Source organism: Mauremys mutica, chromosome 18 (assembly GCF_020497125.1).
Source record: "Mauremys mutica isolate MM-2020 ecotype Southern chromosome 18, ASM2049712v1, whole genome shotgun sequence".
NCBI classification, from domain to species: domain Eukaryota; kingdom Metazoa; phylum Chordata; order Testudines; family Geoemydidae; genus Mauremys; species Mauremys mutica.
The window spans coordinates 5,875,723-5,902,549 of NC_059089.1; the positions used below are offsets into that span (position 1 = coordinate 5,875,723).

The 26,827-nt window shown below is 51.5% G+C and overlaps 1 protein-coding gene and 1 long non-coding RNA gene across 10 annotated transcripts in view; one reads left to right on the top strand and one right to left on the bottom strand.

Moving 5' to 3' along the window:
• Window positions 1-26,827, top strand: part of EXD3 (exonuclease 3'-5' domain containing 3) — a 614,390-nt gene that overhangs the window by 352,638 nt on the left and 234,925 nt on the right. The window lies entirely within an intron of this gene.
• Window positions 16,151-19,315, bottom strand: LOC123352446. Of its 2 annotated transcripts, none has more exons than XR_006574183.1 (4): window positions 19,223-19,315; window positions 18,258-18,324; window positions 17,233-17,352; window positions 16,151-16,347 (listed from the first exon to the last, which is right to left on the bottom strand). It is a non-coding gene; the product is annotated as an uncharacterized LOC123352446 (long non-coding RNA). The 2 variants fall into 2 exon arrangements; XR_006574184.1 differs by having other exon boundaries at window positions 19,082-19,309.

Below are 26,827 nucleotides of genomic sequence, written 5' to 3' on the forward strand. Positions count from 1 at the left end.
GCTTCCTCCGCTTTCTGGTCAAAGGAGCTCATTACCAGTTCGCAGTGCTCCCCTTCGGCCTCTCCACCGCGCCGAGGGTATTCACCAAGTGCATGGCGGTCGTCGCCGCAGCCCTCCGCCGTCGTCGCATCCACGTCTACCCATATCTCGACGACTGGCTGATTCGGGGCCGCTCCCAAGCGCTGGTGGTGAATCAAGTATCCGAGGTTCTACATCTATTCCGGTCTCTCGGCCTCCTTGTCAACACCGAGAAGTCCCTCCTAGTTCCAGCGCAAAGAGTGGAGTTCATAGGAGCGGTCCTAGACTCCAATCTGGCCAGAGCGTGCCTACCTCGCACTCGGCACGAGGCGTTGGCCTCCCTCATTCGGGCACTGCAGGCCTTTCCGACGACAACGGTGCGATCTTGCCTCCGCCTCCTCGGTCACATGGCAGCGTCCACATTTGTGACCGCGCACGCCAGGCTCCGACTTCGCCCATTCCAGATGTGGCTGGCGTCGGTGTACCGTCCTCATCGCGATCCCCTAGACATGGTGGTGACGGTGGCAAAGCCTGCTCTCCAGACGCTCACCTGGTGGCTGGACCCGGAAACGGTCTGCGAGGGAGTTCTGTTCCGCCCGCCTCGCCCGTCAATCACCCTGACGACGGACACCTCGGCGCTGGGCTGGGGGGCTCACGTAGGAGACCAGCACACCCAGGGTCTCTGGTCACCCCAGGAGTTCTCCCTCCATATCAACGTCCGAGAGCTGAGAGCGATCCGCTTAGCTTGTCTCGCCTTTCGGGCTCACCTGCAGAACCGCTGTGTAGCGGTCTACACGGACAACACCACAGCCATGTTTTATGTCAACAGGCAGGGCGGAGCGCGGTCCTCCCCACTTTGCAACGAGGCGTTGCTCCTCTGGGATTTCTGCGTAGCCCACTCGATTCGCCTCGAAGCGTTTTTTCTGCCGGGAGCGCAGAAAACGTTGGCCGACCGCCTCAGCAGGTCCTTCGCCTCTCACGAGTGGTCCCTTCGCCCAGATGTGGCTTATTCCATCTTCCAGAGGTGGGGCTTTCCCCAGATAGACCTCTTTGCTTCTCGGACCAACCGCAAATGCCACAGGTTCTGCTCCTTCCAAGGCCAAGCTCCAGGCTCCCTCTCAGATGCGTTTCTCCTGTCATGGACAGAGCCTCTTCTCTATGCGTTCCCTCCGTTTCCGCTCGTCCACCGAGTATTGCTCAAGATCCGGAGAGACAGAGCCTGCATCATACTCGTCGCTCCGGCCTGGCCGAGACAGCACTGGTACACCCTGCTGCTCGAGCTGTCGGTTCGGGAACCCATTCCCCTTCCGCTGTGGCCGGACCTCATAACCCAGGACCTCGGCAGGCTTCGTCACCCGAACCTGCAATCCTTGCATCTTACAGCTTGGTTCCTGAGTGGTTGACCGACGCAGAGAGGGATTGCTCCGCAGCGGTGCAGCAAGTGCTGCTCGAAAGCAGGAAACCTTCAACGCGAACTACTTACCTCGCCAAGTGGAAGCGCTTTGCCCTCTGGTGCGACCAGAGAGGTATCAACCCTTTCTCGGCCCCCATCCAGACTGTCCTCGACTACCTTTGGTACCTCAAAGGTCAAGGTCTTGCAATCTTGTCCCTCAGGGTGCACCTGGCAGCGCTGTCAGCATTTCGACCAGCTATAGGAGGTCGCTCGATCTTCTCCAACCCGATGGTATCACGATTCCTTAAAGGGTTAGACCGTCTCTACCCGCAGGTGCGTCCTCCTGCTCCGACATGGGATCTTAACTTGGTCCTCGCCCAGCTCATGGGCCCACCCTTCGAGCCCCTCGCTACGTGCTCTCTCCTCCATCTTACCTGTAAGACGGCCTTCCTCGTGGCGATCACATCCGCCAGACGGGTCTCAGAGCTCCGCGCCCTGACGGCGGGTCCCCCATATACCGTCTTTCACGGGGACAAGGTGCAGCTTCGACCACACCCGGCTTTCCTCCCCAAGGTGGTGTCGCCCTTCCATCTCAACCAGGAGATCTTCCTCCCGGTCTTCTTCCCGAAGCCGCATGCCTCGCCTCGGGAACAGCAGCTGCATACCCTCGACGTCCGCCGAGCGCTCGCGTTCTACATCGACCGCACGAAGCCCTTCCGGCGTTCGTCCCAGCTGTTCGTGGCAATAGCTGACCGCATGAAAGGCGAGCCAGTCTCCTCGCAGCGGATTTCTTCCTGGGTGACGTCCTGCATCAGAACGTGTTACGAGCTTGCTCGCGTTCCCCCGTGCCGACTCACCGCCCACTCCACAAGGGCACACGCCTCATCGGCCGCTTTCCTGGCCCATGTCCCCATCCAGGACATCTGTAGAGCGGCCACCTGGTCTTCAGTCCATACCTTCGCTTCCCACTACGCGTTGGTGCAGCAGTCTAGAGACGACGCAGCCTTCGGCTCTGCGGTATTACACTCCGCCACGTCTCATTCCGACCCCACCGCCTAGGTAAGGCTTGGGAATCACCTACATGGAATGGATAGGAGCAATCACTCGAAGAAGAAAAGACGGTTACTCACCTGTAGTAACTGGTGTTCTTCGAGATGTGTTGCTCCTATCCATTCCAATCCCGCCCTCCTTCCCCACTGTCGGAATAGCCGGCAAGAAGGAACTGAGGAGCGGACGGGCCGGCTGGGGTATATATACGCCGCCATGGCGGCGCCACTCCAGGGGGCGCCAGCCGGCCCGCCGGAGTTGCTAGGCTAAAAATGTTCCGAAGAGCCGTGCACGCGCGGCGCGCACACCTACATGGAATGGATAGGAGCAACACATCTCGAAGAACACCAGTTACTACAGGTGAGTAACCGTCTTTTCCCAAAGGTCTGTTCTAAACTCAGAAGAAGCAGGAGGTGTAGAGCGGAGGCTCCGAATCCAGCCTAGTGCCCTTGCTGTAACACCTAGCAATGGAGTGTTGGTTGCTGTTTGACACAGCACCAGCCTGCACTTGGACCCGGCAGGCCACCCTCTGAATTTCCCTGCACATCTCAGATGCTCCTTAGTTGTGGGAGATTAATATTATTAATCAGCGACCCCTTAAAAAACTCTACCGGGCATTTGGTTTTCAGTGCCTGGCTTGGTGATGTGTTTCGGAGGCTGCCACTTGCTTTCAGAGGTTGTGGGGAAGGGCTTGTAGAAAGGATTTCCCAAGAAGAAAGCCTCCCTCCACCCCCAATGCATCTTTGTGTAGCCCTCCTCTGTCGCTTGTTTCCCATGGCAAGAAGTGTCTAGTTCAGAAAGCATCAGCCCCAAGCCTTTTGATCTTTTCTTTCTCTAGAGAAAAAGATTAAAAAGAGACAAGAAGTTAAGGATTTGCAAGGGGGCCTGGAACATGAATAGCTAATTCGGCGGCAGCGGTCACCTCCCCCTGCAGCATTCTTCCTGTGTGATCAGAGGGACAGTGGCGTGTGGGAAGGGCACCAGGGAGGCCTATTGGTGCATCACCAGGCGGGTTGCGGGAGAAAATGGGGGCAGGAGCGTGAGGGCTCTAGTGGTGAGCCCTTGTAAAGAAACAATGACTCCAAGCTTCTCCATTGTTAGGCGGTCTTTTACAGAGAGTGCCATGAATACAGGTTATAAATTCTTTTGCCATTGAGAAAGCTATCCAAACCTGACTTCATCCTGCCCTAAACCAGGCCATGGTATGCCTGAGCCCTATCAGTTGCATAGTAATGAATTCGTTTACATCTGGATACTTAATCTCCAGTTCACTTGCAGTTTATCTTACCCCTGGAACTGTGAATAATGCAGCTCTATTGTGCTGAAGTCCATCTGTAATCATCAGCTAGGAAAGCACTTCTTTTCTGTGCACACCAGAGATGAGGAGGATGGTTATAAGATATCTTGCTTTTGAACCACATAGGTTTTTTTTTGTTGTTGTTACCAGAGCGAGGCTTTCACCACGGCTTTGCTTACTCTTTGATTTGGGGGAATTTATCATTTGCTCCTTAAAGTCTGGAAAAGCTGTCTAACTATATCCGTTCTGAAGGCTGAGTCATTAAATATTGGCACAAGAGGTTAAAACCTTGCTTAATATGTTCCCAATATAATTAGCAAATACCGAGTGATTTAGCTAGTCCACGATAACATTAAAATAAATGGGAGTGCAAAATGTTCAGATGGGGCAGCAATGGGGAGAGGAGGATTAATGCTGCAGGGGACGTGTGGGTCAGGATAACAGGTGTGACCCATTTCAGGAGGTGGAGCCAGAGTAGAATATTCTACTCCTATCAGGAGGGTGGGTCAGGAAAGAATGACCTAACAGGAGGGTGGGTGAGGACAGAGTTAAGGACGAGAATTCTTTGAATTGTACTTTAAATCCCAACTTTAATTCCCATGATCAGTATATGTATATGTGCGATTTGGGTTGTGCATAAGCCAAGGAAACCCACTCTGGCCGCAGTATCCTTCTGCTTTTACGTGGAGTGGATACAATTTTTAGAAAGTCCTCCTGGCTTTTTGTTTCCTCCAACACCAATGCAAAAGATTCTGCTCTTACCAAGAAATCATGTCTGGACAACTTAGTTCTGTCAGCCCGAGCATTCAAAATTAATGAGTCAGGCCCAAACAATCAGGAGACTGGCATAAAAATCAGGAGATTTTAAAAATAATGTTTTTGAGCCTTTAAGGATCAGATTTTCAAGCTATTATCCATAACCCCAAAGGCTAGAAACTGGCTATTTTTTAAATGAAAGCTGAGAGTATCATATAAGCACATGACTTCAGGAGCTGGAACTTAAAGAAAAACACCAAATATTGTGAGACTTGTGTTATAGTCACAAGAGTTGAGGCTCTCTAATTACATCACTCACTGCCATAGTCCAGAAGGCCTGCAGTGTGAAGTCATGTGAAGTCTCATTCTGTTCAGGGCAGAGCGGCTTTGGCTGCCAGCTTCAGATTGGCCTCAGTCCAAGACATTTGCAAAGCACCCACATAGTCTTCTCTACAGTAGTGGCCCGAGCAGTGAGAGAGGGCTGCCCCAACTACAAGCCTCTTGGACCCTGGCCAATCGGGGGGCCCCAGAAAATGGGTGCTGCCGCAGAGCGGCGAAAGCCCAAAAGCCTGGCTAAAGCCACAGGGTCGGCAAGGGTAGCCCTAGCACCCAGGACAAGGGAAGCCCCAGTACCTGAGCCCGGTCCCTGGCAGAAGCTGTGGGGCGGGCAAGGGAAGCCCCAGTACCTGAGCCCGGTCCCTGCCAGAAGCTGCGGGCAGGGTCAGATTAACTTTTTGTGGGCCTGGCACCAAACATATTTGTGGGCCCCTCTGGGGAGTGATTGTAAAAGGGGCTGGGGGCAAAACCACAGTGGGGCAGGAGCTAGATTTGGTCTCAGGAGCAAGGGAGGGGCCGGGGTAAACTGGAAGCGCAGCAGGGCTGGGGAGGGGGTAATCAAGATCCCCATCCCTCCCCCGCTGCCCACACAGAGCGGGTACCTACCTGGTTCTAGCCCATTCTGTTCCTCTCTCTCTGAACTGAGCTGCCCCATCTCCCGCAGCAGCAGGCCAGGTTCTTCCAGCCCTCTGGGGTGGGTGATGGACGTGGGAGGAGCAGAGGCTAATGTGGTTACTCCTATAACCGGACGTTTTGTTTCCAGTCAGCACTGCCAACAGCACCCAGGTCCCGTTTTCTCCTGGCGTTTCCAGTCTAAAACTGGATACCTGGCAGCAGGGCTGCCAGCAAAGCGTGGCGGGGGGAGGGGGGGAGCAGTCATTTTAAGCTGGGGGTGGAGCAGGGCGTGGGTGAGCTGGGGAGCGCAGCGGAGCTAGAGGGCAGGGCCACGTCTGCTGAACTGCCCAGGAAGATTGGAGACTGTGGGGATCAGTCGACACAGTATCCCCAGCCCAGGTGACGTGACAGCCAGTTAGTGGGGCCCCCCGGCCCTGTGCTCAGCTTCATTCCGGGAGCCCCTCCTTGGGACCCAGCCAAGAAAAAGAACATTCGCTCTTACCTCCCCCTGCCCCGGTCTTCATTCTTTTTTTCCTTCATCCTCCTCCTATAAGTAATAGCAAGTAAATGAAAATCAAGTGAGGTACCTTGATTGTTCTTGAGTCTAACTTATTTTTCCACCGACCACTTGAAAATCGCAGAGGGTCTTGACAGACACTTAATGATCTTTCCAAATATTGTTTGTACCGTTAGCTAACGATTATAAATAGCTTTGGGTAAGAGCGCTTTATGAAAAAAATGTAAAAAAGCATTGGGGTGCGAGGTCTGGCCAGGAGCTAGGGTGAGGGAGGGGGCTCAGGCTTGGGGCAGGAGGTTTGGGTGTGAGGCGCTTACTTGGGGAAGCTCCAGTTTGGTGCGAGGGGTGGGGGTGGGGATGGGGGGTGCAGGAGTCAGGGTGTGGGGGGGCCTGGGTATGTGTGCGGGGTGCAGGAGTCAGGGCAGGGGGCTGGGCGGGTGAGAGGAGGGTGCAGGGGGCTGGGTGTGGGGGGTGCAGGAGTCAGGGCAGGGGGCTGGGCGGGTGTGAGGAGGGTGCAGGGGGTTGGGTGTGGGGGGGTGCAGGAGTCAGGGCAGGGGGCTGGGCGGGTGAGAGGAGGGTGCAGGGGGCTGGGTGTGGGGGGTGCAGCAGTCAGGGCAGGGGGCTGGGCGGGTGAGAGGAGGGTGCAGGGGGCTGGGTGTGGGGGGTGCAGCAGTCAGGGCAGGGGGCTGGGCGGGTGAGAGGAGGGTGCAGGGGGCTGGGTGTGGGGGGTGCAGCAGTCAGGGCAGGGGGTTGGAGAGGTGTGGAGGGGGGCAGAGGGCTGGGGGTGTGGGCTGGGGTCGTGGGGGTGCTCACGGCAGGGAACTGGAGGGGTATGCCCCGATTCCAGCCCCTTCCCCAAGGCCCCACCCCCGCCTCTTCTCCTCCCCCCCCGAGCGGTGAGTGTGCTGAGGCTCCGCTCTTCCCCCTCCCTCCTGCCAGCGAACAGCTGATTGGCGGCAGGGGGAGGGGAGGGAATGTAGCACCCTCCGGGGAAGAGGTGAGGGAGGAGCTTGGCTGCCAGCAGAGCCTGCCCTGCTGCAGCAGGAGCCAGCAGCATCAAGCTTCTGCCCCCACAGGAGAGAGCAGGGGAGGGGGCAGAGGAGAGTGGGGCGGGTCCCCTTTGGACTGTGGGCCCGGCGCCATGGTAAATCTGGTACTGGCCATGGGGCGGGCAGGGGAAGCCCCAGCGCCCGGACCCCGGACTCTGACAGAAGCGCAGGGCGGTGGGGGAAGCCCCAATTTCTGGACCCCCGCTGCAGCCCCAGGACTGGAGGACCTCTCACTCCCTACTGCAGCCCCAGGACTGGAGGACCTCTCACTCCCTACTGCAGCCCCAGGACTGGAGGACCTCTCACTCCCTACTGCAGCCCCAGGACTGGAGGAGCTCTCGCTCCAGCCCTGAAGCTGCAGTAGGGAGGAGCTCTCACTCCCCTCTGTGGCCCCGAGGCCATGGTAGGGGGACAGAGCTTCTCCGGTCTTGAGGCTGCACTGGTGGGAAGCAGAAAGGAGCAAACAGGAGGTGGGGCCGCAGTGTGGGGGGGCAGAATAGGGCAGGACCGTGAGTGAAACAGGGGCTGGGCTTCAGGGGAAAGGGGTGGAATGGGTGCAGGGCCACGGGGGAAGGGGGTGGAATGGGATGGGACTGTGGATGGAGCAGGGGCAGGGCCGTGGGGGAAGGGGCAGAACAGGGGGTGGCCGTGTGTGAAACAGGGGTGGGGCTGCAGGATGAAGGGGGGGAATGGGAGCAGGACCGAAGAGGGAAGGGGCGGGGCCACGGTTCTGGCGCCAGGCCTCCCCTCTTGCTCTGGCCCAGGGCCCTAGGAGACCTTAATCTGCCTCTGGTATTAGAGACCCTGTTTTTGGTTACTTCAGTCATTTGGGCAGAAATTTTTCATTCCAAGGGGGTGCTTCAGGTTCAATTTTCAGTAACGTTTCAACCAAAACAGGTCAGCTGTTTCCAAGAACAGAGGCTAGGGAATAATACGTTGTTTTCCAATATTTTTTTTAAAAGTGTGACCTTTTGTTTGAGAAGTTCTAGTGCCCCCAGGCTTTGGAGCAGGACTTGATAGGTGCTGTGCCTTTTGCTGTTCCTGTGAAAATCTGCCCTACTTTGGGACTCCGACAAGGCTCCAGAGGGGGAGATTAGGGCTATTGTTTGGTCAAAGAGAATGGGTTGGGGTGAGAACCTGAAAAGTGGAACAAGGTAGGCAAGGTGAACGGGACTGGGGCCATGTGGAGGGAAGAGACAGGAGTGGGACAGGGATAGGTTGGCGAGGACAAGGCTGAAGGGGTTAAGCTTGGGGGGAACAAGCAGAAGCAGGAACCCAAGATTCTTGAGTGTCATCATTCCTCCACCTTCAGCAAATACTTGTGAAACCTCCTGGCAAAGTGTGTATCTTGTCCTCTTGTGTTGCTGGTCCACATAGAGGATGACAACCTATTACTGCTCTCAGTTACTCCATTAAATCAATGGCAGAGGTCTGTGCAGTGGATTTACAGGGTCCAGCCCTGGAGATGACCCATGTGGATGTCAGAGTGATGCCACATGATGGAATTTCTATTTATTTTTTCCATTTGCTGTTCTAAAAATCTAGGAAATTATACACACAAAAACACATTAAAAGAAAATTATTTATGTAATTAAAGATTGTCATAATGCTATACGCAAGAGGGTTGAAATAAGGTTGTACGGGTAATCTTCATTCTGGCATTTCCTAACTCCTGAGTATTTGACTTTGCAATTGTAATAATGTTTTTAATGTAGTTTTTTGTGTGTAATTTCTCTAGATAGCTTCAGAGAATAAGAGCAATAGGCAACTTCTTTTATTGGAATGAGTGTTGGGCTGGCAGAGCCTCTCTGCATGTCAGTATGCACATTGCCAGAGCAGTTTAATACAGTATTTAACATGTTGAATGATGTCTGGGATACCAGCTTCTTCTGACAGAATGCACCTTCTGTTCTGCCTAGTGTCTCCTAGTCATCCCCGCCCCCCAAAATGTCCAGCAATTGGCTAAGGTGACATCCTGCCCTGGAACAGCTGACTGTGACTAAATAACCTGTCCCCAACCCCATGGTGTTTAAGTCGATCGCTCTTGTCCACAGTCTGTTACTGCAGGTTTCTTCCTGTTTCAGGGGGTGGCCCAGTGGTCACAGTTTCTTGTTATTCACCTTCTCTTTCCAGGAGGAGGTGGTCTGAGAATTTAGATGCTAGTTGATCGTTTCTTTGAGGCCCTCTTGCTTCCTCTTGGTATTTTACCCAGTGAGGCCTGTGAAAGGAGCAGCATAAACCAGCTGAGAGTATCCTTTCCACTTTTAAATACCCTTGGGAGCTCACTCTTAATGGCCCTTCTCGTTGACCATCTGTAAAAGGTGGGAGCCCAAAATGTCACTGACAATGCAAAGTGAGGACAGGTTGAAGAGGATGGGAATGCCCTTTGGCTGCATCACTGTGCACTCTATTGGGAACTATGGGTCTTGAACCCAGGTCCATAGGACTCCTAGGAGCTAGGAAGCCCCAACCTGCCACCCAGTGATATGCTAACAGTTCTTAGGGCGGAAGCTGAATCCCAACAGAGGACTTCAGTCCTGGAACCTGATTGGCAGAATCCTGAGAGTCCTGATTGGTCCATAGCTTATATATAAACCCATCACAGGAACAAGAAGTTGTTCATACAGCTGGGATTCAGCCTGCTCTGAACTTTGTGCTTCCCGCTCCTGCCGCTTGACTTCCTGGCATCCCAACCCAGCTTGACTCCTGGTGTCTGACTTGTGGTTCTGATCTCCAGTTTGTCTCCTGCCTCTGACCCCCTGGTATCCCGACCCAGCCTGACTCTGGTTACCAATTTGTGATTCTGCTCTCAAGTTTGTCTCCTGCTTCTGATCTCCTGGTATCCTGATCCGGCCGACTCTTGATTCCCGTCCCATGACGGTGGACCCCGGTTCTGACAACTGGGTATGGCTGCCCATGACCCAGCTGTGACACACTCACACCACACTGCTTTGAAAAGAAAACCACAGGCTTGTCACTGCTGGGCTTGTGTCAGTGTCCAAGTTACCAGGTAACCAGCATCCTATCTTCCAGTTCAGGGAACAAATCATAGGACTGGAAGGGACCTTGAGAGGTCCTCTAGTCCAGTGGTTTTCAAACTGCGGATTGCGACCCAGTACTGGGTCGCGGAATGTAAGGCACTGGGTTGCGGCGGCTCTGGTAAGCATCACTGACTGGGCCATTAAAAGTCCCGTTGGCAGTGCTGCCCAGCTAAGGCAGGCTGGTTCGTACCTGTTCTGACACCGCGCTGCGCCCCGGAAGCAGCCAGCAGCAGGTCCAGCTCCTAAGTGGGGGGGGGCATGGGACTTTGTGTGCTGCCCCCACCCTGAGCCCCCTCCCAAACCCTGAGCCCCTTCCTGCACCGCAAACTCCTCATCCCCAGCCTCACCCAAGAGCCTGCACCCCCAACTCAGAGCCCTGACCTCCTCCCGCACCCCAACCCCTTGCCCCCACCCTGAGCCCCCCCAACCCGAACCCCTCATTCCTGGCTCCACCCCGAACCCCTCACGCATGCACCACAACCCTCTGCCCCAGCCCTGAGCCCCTCCCACACCCCAAACCCCTCATCCCCAGCTGTGTTGGGTCACGGGCATCAACAATTTTCTCAACTGGGTTGCCAGAAAAAAAGTTTGAAAACCACTGATCTAGTCCAGTCCCCTGCACTCAGTATTATCAAGTTACCTTAATTAAAATGAAAAACCCTACAGGACAGAGGACTGTGAAACACCACTTGAGTTTAGCTGAGGTTTGGAAGAAGAGAAGTTATAGTCTCTGAATGAAATCCTGCCAAGGCCCCCTTGCTGTTAGGATTACTTTTAAATGTGGTGGGGCTGTTGGCTAGGCTGGGCTTTTACTGGCATCAGTAACAAGCAGCACTTTCCCATGGCTGCTGTTCCCTGGGCTAAGTGGCAATGTGAGTAACAGCTGTAGCTCAGTCAAGGTTGAGTAATGCTTTTATCCCTTCACCATTCCAGGACACAGGTCCCCCTCTGCCCTCAGGACCAAGGTCAGAGTTAACTGACAAGTGTCACAGGGATTGGAGCAATATTCTTGCAGCCGGCTCTGGAATGTCAGTCACCCGTCTCTCTGCCATTTTACTGGGTGTGATTCACTCTTGGGCTTCTGCTCCCAAAGAGTCAGAGGCAAACAAACAGGAAAACCTTCCAAGAAATAATAATATGGGGGACGAGGGGAGAAGCGGAGGGGATTTATTAAAGGGAGAGAAAACAAACATTCTGAATTGGGTCCTGTTTGTTAAAGACACAGGATGGATGAGAAGCAGTGATATGAGTCCAAAGGGTGGCCCTGCAGGACTTCCCATCAAGCAGCTTGTGATCCTCATCATATGCACATTCAGAGAAATGCCAGTGTTTTGTAGGTTGTTATTGCTATCTCTGTACTGACTGTGTGGTGAGGGGCTTTCATCCCTCGATGTGCTAGTTGCTAACGGCAGCTCTGTGTGGATGCACTAGGAGGAGGTTAGGAACATAGTATTGCCAGACCAGGTCACTCCAATGAGCCAGGAAGTCCAGCAGCCTGCCTCCAACACCCACCAGTAGCAAGGGCTCCGAAGGAAGGTTCACAAGAGCCCCTGACAGAAAATGATGTGAACTAGGAGGTAATTTCTTCCTTGCTCCTGACAGTTGCTGGTTGGCTTCTGCATAAGGGCTTAAAAGCCTTACAGCCTTGGAGCAGACTTTGCTTGTTGGCTCCTAGGGCTGCATCTGTACTCAGCTGTTTCTGAAAACTCCACTGTGGAGGAAGCCCTGGAGCAGTCCTAGGAAATGGATGGTGGGGGCAGGAGGGGGCAATTTTCAGAAGCTCAGTGCAGATAGAGATAATACTTGGTTAAAGCAAACTGTCAAAGGCGACAAACAGAGATGGGATACTCCTGATGGGGACAATGCGGAGGTTCAAATGTGGGTTTCGAAAAATCCCGTGAAATAGCACTTGTGGGTTTATTTTTTCAGGCTAAAAATCTATTTTTCAAATTGAAGATGGGGTTTGTGTGGGGGGAGGAGCAGGTTTCAGGGTTTGAAGTTAATCATTTCTGCAAGTTCAATTTTTACTAAAGCGAGTTGAGAAGCATTGTCACATCAGTGCCTCACCAAAGGCCCTGCACTCAGTGGTAGTTCTGAGGTTTTACTCCAGTGGGAGCAGATTCAAATCCCCAAGCAGATTTCGTCACCTTGCTTCCTTCAAGGTCTTCACTAATTATTAACAGTGTTTACACACAGCTTGGGGGCAGTTGGGGGCTGGCAGCTCCTCTTGGGCAAAATCAACAGCAACACCCTTAGGCACTGATGTTTTTGTCAGTGGCAGCAGGCTCGGCAGTGGTAGAATCAGTGCCATTTTCACTCTGGCTGATGGCCACCAGTGGTAAGTTGAGCCATAGGCCTGCTAGCTGGCCATTGGTAATGCAGCAGCAGCAAATAGCCCAGGGAATATGGCATCCAGCCACACAGGGAAAACTTTCACTATCAGGGAGAGATTAATTTTGATATGTGGATTCAGGGGATATGGCTCTTTTTTTTTTAAAGGGGGAAGGGACAAATCCTTCATCAACTTACTGATTAAAAGCCTCACTCTACAAGGTGCTAAGCACCATGGAAGTTGGGTGCTCAACACTTTTTGGGATTGGGCCTTCAAATTGTAAACTCCTCTGAACAGGGACTGTGTTTAGCACCAAGCCATTATGTAGAAAGGAGATGTTGGTTTTGGTGAGCAAAATTACAGGGCCGAACCCAGGGTGCAAAGCAAATCCTGCTGTGAAGTATAATATGGAAACTCTAAATACTGCTGTTATCATTGTGCTAACTTGATTGTTGCTTTCTGTCGGATAGCTTTGTATTCTGTACCTCTGTAACTATGTCAAAGTTATGGTCTTGCCGGATGTGTGCCTTTTTGTATAAAGACATGTAAGGCCACGGGACTCACCCCTGCAGCACCTCCTGCTGGTCGTCTGAGGGAATTAGCTCTTTCCAGCTCCGGAGCGCCCTCTGCAGGCCAGTGTCCCACTACCGCTTGGCCCCATGTCCCTCCCAGACCCGGTGCCCTGTTTTCTGGGGCGCTGCCACCTGGCAGTAACCCCTCAGTCTTAGGGCCTCCCCTCCCCAGGGAACCCCCACCCACTAGCCCCACCTCGCTTCAGTATAAGGCTACTGCCAGTCATCGTCTAGCCCCACGCCCTGGGGCAGACTGCAGTATCAGCCACTCAGCACTGGCAAGGAGGGTTTGGACCTGCTGCCTTGGCCTGCTCCCTGCAACCCCCAGTACCTGTTAGCCCTCTGCTAGGCTGCAGCCTGGGGCTTTCCAGGCTGGAGCTCCCCAGCTCCTCTGCCTTTCCCCAGCCCTGCTCCACTCAGGTACCCTGTGTCCAGCTCCCTGCAGCCAGGCCCGTCTCCCTCTACAGCCAGAGAGAGACTGTGTGTCTGCCCCTGGCTTCTCTGCCTTTATAGGGCCAGCTGAGTCTGTTTAGGGCGTGGCCCCAGCTGAGTCTGCTTCCCACTCAGCCTGAGCTGTTCCCCGAGCCCTCCAGCCCTCTGCCAGGGCTGGAACGGGTAACCACCCCGCTACAAGACAGTAGACCCCATTTACTAGTGTAACCATCTCTACTGAAGAGTCCACGCAGAAGTTATTCATGCACAACAGTGGCCTAACTATTAGCAGTTACTACACATTCTCAGTGTGTTGCTGGGTGCTGCTAGTCAGTGAGAGTGCTGTTTTGTCTCAAGTAATTTGTTCCTTCTTGCAGAGTACGCATGCTGGGTCACAATTCCTTTACCTTTACTAGACTCTCATTGCTGTGTAAGCCACGTATCAGTTCTGCTTCCTGCTGCAATGGGATTAATGTGATGTCACCTGAGCCAACAAGCTATGAGAAGCATGTGAGTTATTCACATACAGAATGAGCCCAATAACAGAATAAGCCCAGCTCTCCAAGACTCTCTGGCTTGATTCTTCTTCGAGTGATTGCTCATGTGTATTCCACAATAGCTGTGCGTGCTCACCATATGCACCGGTGCTGGCAGTTTTTCCCCTAGCAGTACCTGTAGGGGGGAACTCTCTCCGCGACCCCAGGAGTGGCGCCTGCCTGGCACGGTATAAGGGGAGCCCCCCACCCTCAGTTCCTTTGTGCCGCCAGTGAAGGTGCGTCAGAACTACTCAACTCCAGCTTTGCTGCTGCTTGTCCCCAGAACTGTTGTTAGTTCATTAGTACCTGTAGTCAGTTCACTTTTCAGTTAAGTTTTGTTAGTTAGTGAGCCCAGGCCAGGGCATGCCCCGAGCCCCGGGATTTAAGTCATGCAGCTCTTGTAGGCATTCTGTGCCAAGGAGTGACCCGCACACAGACTGTCTGCGCTGCTTGGGAGAAACCCATATCAGCGAAAGATGCAAGATCTGCAAGTCGTTCAAGCCTCGGACTAAAAAAGAAAGGGACGTTAGGCTCTGGGCCGTCCTAATGGAGTCGGCGCTGGCCCCAACCCTGGCACGCCGCTCCCATCCAGTACCCGGCACCGCTGCATCAGTACGTGGAGACTCTCTGGTACCTTTGACTAGTCAGCACCGCTCCCCTTCCATGGGGCATGCCAAGAGGACCGGAAAGACTCCCTCTTCGCAATGTCACCAGGGAAGTCTGGGATAGAGGCTAGGCCCATGTTGGGTAGTCCTCAATCCCCACTGGGCCCTAGGCCTCTGACTCACGTTGAGCGGAGTAGCCCAGCCCCTTCGGAGCAGGCCTCTATGGATGTCCGGATGCCATCTACGCCCGAAGCCCTCCAGGCCGGTGGCTGGAGCTCCGCCGATGTCGGCCCCATGCTCCAGAGGCAAGCCACCGCTGGGATAGGTGCAGTCACTGCCGGCCCTAGTCTTGGTCTCGGTCGAGAGAACGTTCCTGACCCCGCTCACCACCTAGCAGCCTAGCAGCCGTTCAGGGCTCAGTCCATGTGGATCACCCTTGACACCGGCCAGGCTGTCTGGATGGGTGCTGTCCGATCGGAACTCCTGGCACCGCTCATCTTCGCGGAGCGAATACCGACAGGACCGTGGCGGACGTCGCCAACAGTCCTCGTCTCGAAGGAGGTACCGCTGTTGGTCGTGGCACAACCATCAACACCGTTCCCGCTTGGCACCGTAGCTCCGGGCGTCAATTGCCGGCATATCGCCATCACGGGTCCTCCCGTCAAGACTGTTCACAGAGCAGCTACTGACGTTGGTGCCGTTCCTCCGCCTCGAGGTCACGGTCCCGTGGTCGACATAGATCCCGGCACTGCCACTACTCCTAGTCCAGAGGCAGCAGCGGGTCATACGCCAGCCTGGGCTCCTCTCACAGCCGCCAGTCTACAGGCCAGGCTAGCCAGCCCAATCAACCGGCCCTGCCAGTGCCTCAGCAAGTGCAGTGGCACCGAGTGTCGTGGCCGGCCCAGTGGTACCAGTGGAGACTCGCTCCACTGGTGGGGACTCTCTCTGTGGCCGGGGCATCGGAAGCACTGTTGGCCTCCATCCCTAGACCACCAAGAAAGGAGTCAGTTGGACCTATATCTTAGGCGCCGTGCCCGGAGTCCAACCAGTTGGTGGATCCTCTGGTGCCGGCCAACATCAGCCTCCTCGCCCCGTCCGGAGGAGCTGATTGCAGCCCCGCCCCCTCCATCCGGCAGGAGGACTACCAGGCCCACCAAGAACTCTTAAAAAGGGTGGCAGCAGCGAGCCTCCACCTCCAGGCAGAGGAGATGGAGGAGCCCTTGGACTCCCTGTTCAATGTGCTGTCCCCCTCGGCACCGGGCAGGATGACCTTCCTGCCCCATGAAGGGGTGGCAAGAATTTCAAAAGCCCTGTGGCAAACACCAGCCTCGTTGGCTCCCATCTCTAAGAAAGTGGAGCGCAAGTACTTTGTACCCACTAAGGGACACAAGTATTTGTATACCCACCCGGCGCCCAACACAGGGAGTGGCAGGGGCAGCCAGCCCTGACCCCTAAGAACAAAGACTCTCGGAGACTGGATGCTTTTGGGAGAAAAGTTTATTCGTTGTCAAGCTTCCAGCTAAGGGTAGCAAACCATCAGGCTTTCCTGGGTCACTATGAGTTTAATCTCTGGGGATCTCTCCCCAAGTTTGAGGACTCTCTCCAGGAGCACAATAGAAAAGAGTTTAAGGCACTCGTGGACGAAGGGGCAGTGGCCAAAGGGCATCCCTGCAGGCCACTTCGGATGCAGCGGACACGACTGCATGGTCCATGGTCTCGGCGGTGTCCATGGCTCCTGCTCTCTGGGCTATCCAGCGAAGTGCAGTCATCAATGCAGGATCTCCCTTTTGACGGGAAGGCGCTGTTTGCGGAGGAGACAGACACAAGGCTGCACGGCATTAAAGACTCCCGCACGACCTCCAGACCTTGGGCCTTTATGTCCCTGCTCCAGCAAAACCCAAGTTCAAGCCACTGCAGGCTCCCGCGCAGGCCGCCCTCCTGAAATACGAGGGCGCCCAGAAGAACCAGTGGGACTATAGGAAATGGCCGCAAAGGCAGTATCGGCTTTCCCCCAAGCCTGGGTCCTCTAAGGGCAAGCAGGCAGGTAAAAGGCATTTTTGATGGGACACTCGGGGGTACCCTGCCAGTTCTCAGCAGGGACCCACCCCCAATAAAGCTCCCTTTTTCCAATCGATTGTGTGCTTTCCTCCTGGAATGGTCACGGCTCACCTCGGACCGCTGGGTCCTCAACACCATCACCCGAGGTAACACCCTTCAGTTTACCTCCTACCTGCCCAACTATCCCCTGCCCCCATCCCTCTAGGGGGACCCATTGCACGAGGCTCTACTCGAGCAAGAGGTTGGGAGGCTTCTGGAACTAGGAGCGATAGAGGCCATGCCCAAGGAGTTCCTGGGCAAGGGGTATTACTCCCAGTATTTCCTTATCATGAAGGCCAAAGGGGGGCTCAGGCCCATCCTGGACCTGCGAGGCCTGAACCAGTACATGGTGAAACTCAAGTTCCGCATGGTTTCCCCGACCTCCATCATCCCCTCCCTGGATCCCAGGGACTGGTACGCTGCCCTTGATCTACAGGACGCGTACTTCCACATCCACATATTTGATGGGCACAGGCACTTCCTCTGTTTTATGGTGGGACAGAATCACTACCAATTTACAGTCCTCCCATTTGGCCTGTCTACTGTCTCCAGGGTCTTGACAAAATGCGTGTCGGTGATAGCGGCCTACCTCAGGTGCCGGGGGGTCCAGATATTCCCCTATCTGGATGACTGGCTGGTCAAGGGCACCTCCAGGTTGCAGGTGAGGGATCACGTGGCTCTCCTCCTGTCCACATGCACTGCCCTGGGCCTGTTGGTAAACAACACCAAGTCCATGTTAGTCCTGGTCCAACCCATAGAGTTTATCGGGGCGCTCATGGACGCAATGTCAGCCAGGGTCTCTCTCCCCCGAGACAGGTTCGAGACCCTGAAAGGTCTCATCGACTCGATCGCAAGGTTCCCGGTGATGACAGCCAGGGCTTGCCTGCAGCTGCTAGGTCACATGTGAGTGTGCACGTATGTGGTCCGCCAAACTCAGGATGAGGTCCTTCCAGCTCTGGCTGGCCTCGCAGTTCTCTCAGGCCACGGACAGAATGGACAAGGTCCTCACTGTGCCGAGCTTGGTGATCACCTCCCTGCGGTGGTGGTCCACACCAAGCAACATGCTCCAAGGGGTCCTGTTCAGGGACAGGGCCCCGTTGTTGGAGTTGGTGTCCGATGCATAGGACCTGGGTTGGGGGGCCCGTGTAGGGAATTTTCAGACCCAAGGCCTGTGGTCTCCGCAAGACCTGACCCTTCACATAAATGTCAAGGAACTCAGGGCGGTGCGGCTGGTGTGTATGGCCTTCCGCTCGCACCTGAACTGCAAAGTGGTCAGGGTTCTCATGGACAACACGGCCCCAATGTTCTATATCAACCGGCAAGGCAGGGCTCGATCCTCTGCCCTCTGTCACAAAGCCCTCAGTCTGTGGGACTTCTGTATAGTTCATGACATCCACCTAAAAGCTTTTCACCTGCCGGGCGCCTGGAACGTGAGGGCGGATCACTTGAGTAGGGACTTCTCTCAGCACGAGTGGTCTCTACACCTGGAAGTGGCCCACCAGCTCTTCCGAAGGTGGGGAACTCCCCAGGTGGACCTGTTCGCAACCTGGCAGAACTGACGATGCCCTTGGTTCTGCTCCGGGGGGGCCTAGGGAAGGGCGCTATCTCCAATACCTTTATCCTGTCCTGGTCAGGCCAGCGTCTCTACACCTTTCCCCCGTTCCCGCTGATCAGCAGAGTCCTGGAGAAAATAAAGACAGACAAAGCCAGGGTCGTCCTCATTGCCCCGGTGTGGCCCAGGCAGCACTGGTATGGGACCCTCTCAGGCCTGGCGGTGGCTCCGACGTAGCCGTTGCCACTCCGCCCGGGCCTGCTCTCTCAGGACCAGGGCCGCCTCCTCCTCCACCCCAACCTGGCAGCTCTTCACCTCATGGCATGGCTGCTCAGTGGCTTGTTGGCAAGGAGAAGACGTGCTCAGAACAGGTTCAGGGTGTCCTCCTCGAAAGTAGATGGCCCTCCACTCGCCCCTCCTACATGGCGAAGTGGTCTCGTTTTTCTAGGTGGGCGGCAACCAAGGTATGTCCCCAACGGCTACCCCAATCCAGCTTATCCTTGATTACCTTCTCCACCTGAGAGCCCAGGGCCTGGCGTCCTCGTCAGTTAGGGTACACCTGGTGGCCATATCGGCCTTCCATCCCCCAGTGCAAGGACACACTGTGTTCTCCCATGCTATGACCGGCCGGTTCCTTAAGGGTTTGTACCAGCTTTACCCATATTCTAAGCCCCTGGTTTCACAATGGGACCTGAATCTGGTGCTGGCTTGCCTTACAGGACCCCCGTTTGAACCATTGGCCACGTGTTCCTGGTCTCACATCTCATGGAAGGTGGCCTTTCTGGTTACTATCACGTCGGCCAGGTGGGTCTCGGAGCTCAGGGCCCTGACCTCCAAGCCACTGTACACGGTCTTTCATAAGGATATGGTCCAGCTCTGCCCACACCCCGCGTTCCTCCTGAAGGTGGTCTCCGCCTAGCACATGGGTCAGGATATTTTTCTACCAGTCCTCTGCCCCAAGCCTCACGCGACTAGTGAGGAGCGCCGTCTCCACACACTCAATGTGAGGCGGGCTCTTGCTTTCTACCTCAAGTGGGCCAAGCCGTTCAGAAAGTCCTCGCAACTGTTCATCGCCTTGGCTGAGCGCGCAAGGGGCCAGCCGATTTCCACTCAGTGGCTTTCCAACCGGATCACATCATGCATCGGCTCCTGTTATGAGCTGGTGGGTGTCCCCCCACCACCCATTGTGAGGGTGCACTCGACTCAGGCGCAGGCCTTGTTGGCTGCCTTCGTGGCCCATGTCCCTATGCAGAACATTTGTAGGGCCGCCACGTGGTCTTCAGTTCACACGTTCCCTCACACTATCTGATAGTCTCCCAAACCAGGGATGACGCCAGTTTTGGCAGGGTGGTGCTCTGTCCCAAGAACTTGTGAACTCCTACCCACCTCCAGCAGGTACAGCTTGGAATCAGCTATTTTTGAATACACGTGAGCAATCACTTGAAGAAGAAAAGACAGTTACTTTTCCGTAACTGATGTTCTTCGAGATGTGTTGCTCATGTCTATTCGACATCCCACCCTCCTTCCCCTCTCCGGAGTTGTCTGTCAAGAAGGAGCTGAGGGTTGGGGGAGTGCGCAGCTCCCCTTATACCGCGCCAGGCAAGCGCCATTCCAAGGTGAGCACGCACACCTACTGTGGAATAGACATGAGCAACACATCTCGAAGAACACCAGTTACGGAAAAGTAACTGACTTTTTCCAAGGCTGTGCTAAAAGCTTCCAAAACATTCCCACATTATGGAGAGCAAGGGTATGGTTTCTATAGGAATCATCCACTGGGCTTGACCATCATTCCTTCCTTTTACGATCTATCATTAAGTTACTTTATATAGACAAAACCACTATTATATATGCAGGAGGCATCTTTATAGAAGCTCAACCCTTTCGCACAGAATAAAACGTGAAGAGGCCTATTTTATATTCACGTATTCAGTTCAAAAGAATTTCTCGAGATGGTTTATTTTTTGCTTTTTGTGTTCAATCAACATCCATTGTTAGTGGTTCTAGCTTTGCACCTGCGTGGCTGAACTCTTGCCAGGGTGGCTCATACAGTGTGGAATTTGCTCTGCTTCGAGCATCCAGGCACTTTCAAAATAAAGTGGGTTTAGTTATTGTTAATTAGTTGTTACTTGCCAGCTCAGCTTTCTAATTACATTTACTTTTCACTGCATTGCGCACTCATTTCACTGGTTTCTTTCTGTGCTTGTTTTCATTGCACTGCTCCACACATTCTGAGTTGGTGCACCAGAAATGCATTATATTAATTGACTATTTAAGATGCCAAATCAGTGACAATAGGCTTTGAAAATTACCAAAAAAAGAATCAACAAGATATTTCACTTTCTCCTTTCTTTACCTACCAGGACGTGGCTTGTGGATGCCATGTTTTCCTGATAGCTTAACTAATGCCAAGAATCATTTTTAGGTCTATGCGTTTTTGTACCTTACATTCTGTGACTGATTTAGGATCTTAAATCTTTGTTGTCACATTAGTAAATGTCCCTTTCCACTTCGATATGTAGTAATATTGCAACCAAATATGGGCATTTAGGCTGCAGTTCAGCAAAGCATTTAAGCACTTGCTTAAGTCTCATTGACTTAAGGTTCTCAAACTTCATTGCACCACGACCCCCTTCTGACAACCCCAGGAGGGGGGACTGAAGCCTGAGCCCCAATGCCATGGGCTGGGGAGGGGGCGCCAACACCGAAACCCAAGGGTTTCAGGCCCAGGTGGGAGGCCTGTAACCTGAGCCTCACTACCCGGGGCTTCAGCCCTCAGGATTCGGCTTCAGCCCTGGCCGGTGGGGCTTGGGCTTTGGCCCCAGAGCCCAAGAAGTCTAATGCCAGCCCTGGTGACCTGATTAAAATGGGGTCACGACCCACTTTGTGGGCCCAACCCACAGTTTGAGAACTGCTGATAAAGTTAAGCAAACGTTGAAGTGCTTTGGCTCAGGGCACACACCTTTTATCGGCACAATAAAGATTTTCCTGGTGCAGTACTTTCTGTTCGCCTATAGCTTTCCCCCAAAGCATCCCAATGAACCCTAAATACCTTCTTGATCTTGATCAGTTACCGAGGAGGAGAGCTGTCTGGTGTTAAGCCTTAAAGGAGAGAGGACTAAATCAGTTTGATCAAAGGAAGAGAACTGCAGATTGAAGGGGTACGACAGCTAAAGCTCAAAATCCAAGCGTTTTGAGCCTGTTTCTAGGAGTCCCCAGAAGACGAGCATTGCTAGACTTCAGAGAAAACCACAGTTGTTGTCAATGTGAACAGAAGGTCACTAAGATACTCAGGCCAGGGAGCTTTCATGTTGTCAAAACAATTTTCAGTGCAGTGTAAACTGTAATGGAAAGCCAGTGTAAATATAGTAATGTTGGCTAAACAAGCTGATAACTTAGTGTGAGTCCCTTGGGGGCCAGTGCTTTGCACCTGCTGATGTCTGTGAAGTGTTTTGCCTGTTACTCCATAAAGTGAGACCATAGTCAGAGAATTTCTTAGCTCAGAAGGATGGTTTATCCCCTTTGCATAGGCTACATACCACACAGGTTATGCCTAGTGATGTTTCAGGGATGGTAACAGGAGATTGTGCCTACAACATCAGTATAATCTCCTCTCTCTTTCCTCTGGTTGTATAGATTTCCATTTGTGTGGTATAGTCATTGTGGGAGTATAACAAAGCCTTAAAGATGTTAATTAATTAATACAGGTACTTCACCCTCCAGGGTGAATGCCTCATGTGAAAATTACATAGCAGGTGTGCCTGCTCAGCCTGACCTTTCCTGGTGTAAACCACAAGGAGAGTATTCAAGAAGACACTTGGATGGTTTACAGGCCTATAATCGCACCTCCCAGCTGGGGGTTGGTTTGTGTGCCCGCTGCTCTCCCTCAGCTCTGTACTTTGTTTTCTCCCTGGAAACATGAATAGAGTTTGGTTGGTGGCTTCATTTGGTTTAAACAAGCCAGGCTGGTTTGTTCGGTGGGGTTTAGTGTGTGGGTGGTGGGTGGTGTTGGTGGCCTGTGATGTACAGGAGGCCAGACTAGATGATTTGGTGGTCCCTTCTGGCCTTAAATTCTATGACTGTCTGAGTATAATGGGTTCAGATACTTAAACCTGGTGATTCTTGCTCATATGCACACATTTGGAAACCTCAGCCAGTGGGGAGTTGGGAAGGCATTTTCCCCATAGAATATGGGCACAGACCATGGGACTTTTCACTTACCTTGGGAGCACTTAGGAATTGTCCATTGGTGTCAGGCTGCTGCCTCCCTTTAGACTGATATCCCTCAGTTATAGGGGTCTTGAGCATTGATCGACCTTGGTCCTTCACATCTTCTTGTTCCGTGACAAGATTTTTGCAGTCTTTCATGTTACTGTTTATCATAGGAGCAAATTCCTCCTTCTCCTGAACTCAAAACAATGTCTGGGGACCCAAACAAAGAAAACTATGAATAAGAATTTGCCATTTTACAATGTTTCTGAAACTGTAACATATGTGATGTGTGGGTGCACGTTGCAAGGGATACTTAGATAAAAGTCACTTCAGTCTTTCAGAAAGTATAAAGTAGAGTAGTGCTTTCTAGAATAAAAATAATAGAGCTAAGCTCTGAAACGTTCTCTTCTAACTTTCAAATAGAAGGGAAATCATTGATGTTTTAAAAGAAAACAGTGAATTTCACATACTATTTGAGCTGTTTTTCACCCAGTTTCATTCAATTTGCTGTCGACAATTTCTTAGCCCTTCTCAAGATGCATCTGTCAGTTTAGACTCATCTGTTCATAAATCTTAGTAGTTGGAAGTGGTTGGAAAAGCCCAGTGACCAGGCCTTGGCGATGTGAGGTTGTAAATGTCTCTCATGGCTCCGTTCTTACTGACAGCCATCTGAGCTGCCACATAAGGACAAGTTATGAAATACAAACATATTTGTACCTGCTTGGTGGTGGCACTGCACTGTTGCATAGGACCTTGGTATTGCCAGACTGGATCAGACCCAAGGTCAGTCTAGCCCAGTATCCTGTCTCTGGCAGTGGCCAGAACCAGCTGCTGCTGAGAAAGGTGTAGGGACCCTACAATAGCAGATGTGAGTTAAACCTCCCATTACGTCTCACCCTGATTTAGTTGGGTTTGGTCCTGTTTTGAGCAGGGGGTTGGACTAGATGACCTCCTGAGGTCCCTTCAACCCTGAGAGTCTATGATTCTATGATCTCTAAAGTAAGAGACTGGTTTAAACCTGAAGCGCAAGGTTTAATTTCTTTTCATCATCTCAATTGTATGCAAGGTCTTAGAACAAAATTTGAAGGAGAGGGTAACTAAACACATAGAGGTAAACAGTAACTGGGATAAAATACAATATGATTTTACAAAAGGTAGATCCTGTCAGATCATCCTGATCTTTTTCTTTGAGAAGATAACTGATTTTTTTACTGGGTGTATTGGTCGATCCCACAATGACTATGAGCTGCCAAAGTGTTGTGGCAGTGGAAAAAGGCTAATGCAGTCCTAGGATGCATCAGGTGAGGTATTTCCAATAGAGATAGAAAAGTGTTACCATTTGTCATAAACAGATAGTTAAGGGTTAATGTCTCTTTTACCTGTAAAGGGTTAAGAAGCTCAGTAAACCTGGCTGACACCTGACCAGAGGACCAATAAGGGGACAAGATACTTTCAAATCTTGGTGGAGGGAAGTCTTTTGTTTGTGCTCTTTGTTTTGGGGGTTGTTCGCTCTTGGGACTAAGAGGGACCAGACATCAATCCAGGCTCTCCAAATCTTTCTGAATCAGTCTCTCATGTTTCAAACTTGTAAGTAATAGCCAGGCAAGGCGTTAGTCTTATTTTTGTTTTCTCAACTTGTAAATGTTCCTTTTTGCTGAGAGGATTTTACCTCTGTTTGCTGTAACTTTGAACCTAAGGCTAGAGGGGGTTCCTCTGGGCTATATGAATCTGATTACCCTGTAAAGTATTTTCCATCCTGATTTTACAGAGATAATTTTTACCTTTCTTTCTTTAATTAAAAGCTTTCTTTTTAAGAACCTGATTGATTTTTTCCTTGTGTTAAACCTAACTTGTTTCAAGACTGAGTTTGATAAGTTTATGGTAGGAATAGTATGATGAGTTGCCTACAATGGCATATGGCCCAATTGCAACTGCTATTAGCAAATATCTCTAGTGCCTGGAGATGAGACACTAGATGGGGAGGGCTCTGAGAATTTTTTCCCAGGTGTCTGGCTGATGGGTCTTGCCCACATGCTCAGGGTCTAACTGATCACTACATTTAGGGATGAGAAGGAGTTTTCTCCCATGTCAGATTGGCAGAGACCATGGGGGTTTTTAGCCATTGTGGAGAAACTAAATTAATTATTTGCATTGGTCTTCATGGCTGAGGATGTGAGGGAGATTCCCAAACCTGAGCCATTCTTCTTAGATGACAAATTCGAGGAACTGTACCAGACTGAGGTGTCATTGTAATCGTGCCTTTGTGGGTCACAACTGAGAATACCAAATTCAGGGCAAACTGCTGAGAAATAGGGCGGACACACCACAAAACTGGAGGTTATTCTCCCATGAGATATACCAAACCCGCAACAAAAGTAAACTTCTGTTTCACCACACTGGCTAACAAGAAGCCATAAAAGCAGTTTCCTTGGGTATTCCAGTCCTTGTATCACCACCAAAAACACTAGACGCAGAGATGAGTGGTTCTTTAAAACCAATCTCCTCAAATAAGATTCTTCTGATTCCAAAGGACCAGCCACACACCCAGGTCAATATACAACTCAGATCTTACCCAAAAATCACGCTGTTGCCAATCCTTTAGTATCTGAAATCTAAAGGTTTATTCATTGAAAGAAAGAAAGAAAGGTGAGAGTTAAAATTGGTTAAAGGAATCAAATACATACAGTAATTGTAAAGTTCTTTGTTAGGGCTTGTCGCAGTGATGGAGTAAACCGCTGGCTTAAGTCAAGTCTCTGGTTGCTTCTATATCATTAGAAGGACCTCAGTCCCTTGGGTAGAATGCTCCCATTAGTATAAGTCCATAGTCCAGAGGCTAGAGGAGGAAAGAGGCCAAATGAAGGTGTTTCCAGGGCCGTTTATAGATTCTGCCATGTGGAGGGAAACCCATTGTTTCAAACAAAGCCCTCAGCACAGCTAGTGGAAAATTACAGGTAAAGGATGGACGTTTGGAGTCACATGGGCAAGTCATGTCCATGCATAATTTTGCTTAGTCACAGCAGGAAATCATTACCTATACCCCAGCAGAACGTCTACAGGACAGTCCATTCAGTGTAGATGGGCATCTCCCATGGTCCATTGTTAGTTAAGTGTTCCTCGATGAGCCACTTAATTTGTGCTGGTTAACTACCTTGTGGGCATTACCCCAGGAGCAAACATTTTAAATACAGGTATAGAGCCAATACTCATAACTTCAAATACAAAAATGATACTTGCATACAGATAACATAATCATATTCATCAAATCATAACCTTTCCATAGACATCTTACATGCCACATTTGTACTAGATTTGTTGCAAATATATAACAATGATTGCAACAATGATCTATATCAGAGGTAGGCAACCTATGGCACGCGTGCTGATTTTCAATGGCACTCACACTGCCCGGGTCCCGGCCACCGGTCCAGAGGGCTCTGCATTTTAATTTTAAATGAAGCTTCTTAAACATTTTAAAAACCTTATTTACTTTACATACAATAGTTTAGTTATACATTATAGACTTATAGAAGCAGACCTTCTAAAAACATTAAAATGTATTACTGGCACGTTAAACCTTAAATTGGAGTGAATAAATGAAGACTCGGCACACCACTTCTGAAAGGTTCCCGACCCCTGATCTATATGGTCATATTTTACTCAGATAATGTCACAGTCATTAGAGGACATTTTGGATCAAATTGATAAACTAAAGAGTAATAAGTCACCAGGACAAGATGGTATTCACACAAGAGTTCTGAAGGAGCTCAAATGTGAAATTGCAGAACTACTAACTGTAGTTTGTAATCTATCATTTAAATTAGCTTCTGTACCAAATGACTGAAGGATAGCTAATGTGAAGCCAGTGTTTAAAAAGGGCTCCAGAGGTGATCCTGGCAATTACAGGCCGGTAAGACTGACTTCAGTACCTGGCTAACTGGTTGAAACTAAAGAACAAAATTGTCATACACATAGATGAACATAATTTGTTGGGGAAGAGTCAGCATGGTTTTTGTAAAGGGAAATCATGCCTCACCAATCTACTAGAATTCTTTGAGGAGGTCAACAGGCATGTGGACAAGGGGGATCCAGTGGATTTAGATTTTCAGAAAGCCTTTGTCAAGGTCCTCACCAAAGGCTCTTAAGCAAAGTAAGCTGTCATGGGATAAGAGGGAAAGTCCTCTCATGGATTAGTAACTGGTTAAAAGATAGGAAACAAAGGGTAGGAATAAATGGTCCATTTTCAGAATGGAGAGAGGTAAATAGTGGTGACCCCCAGGAGTCTGTACTGGGACCAGTCCTATTCAGTATATTCATAAATGATCTGGAGAAAGGGGTAAACAGTGAGGTGGCAAAATTTGCAGATAATACAAAACTGCTGAAGATAGTTAAGTACCAGGCAGACTGTGAAGAGCTACAAAAG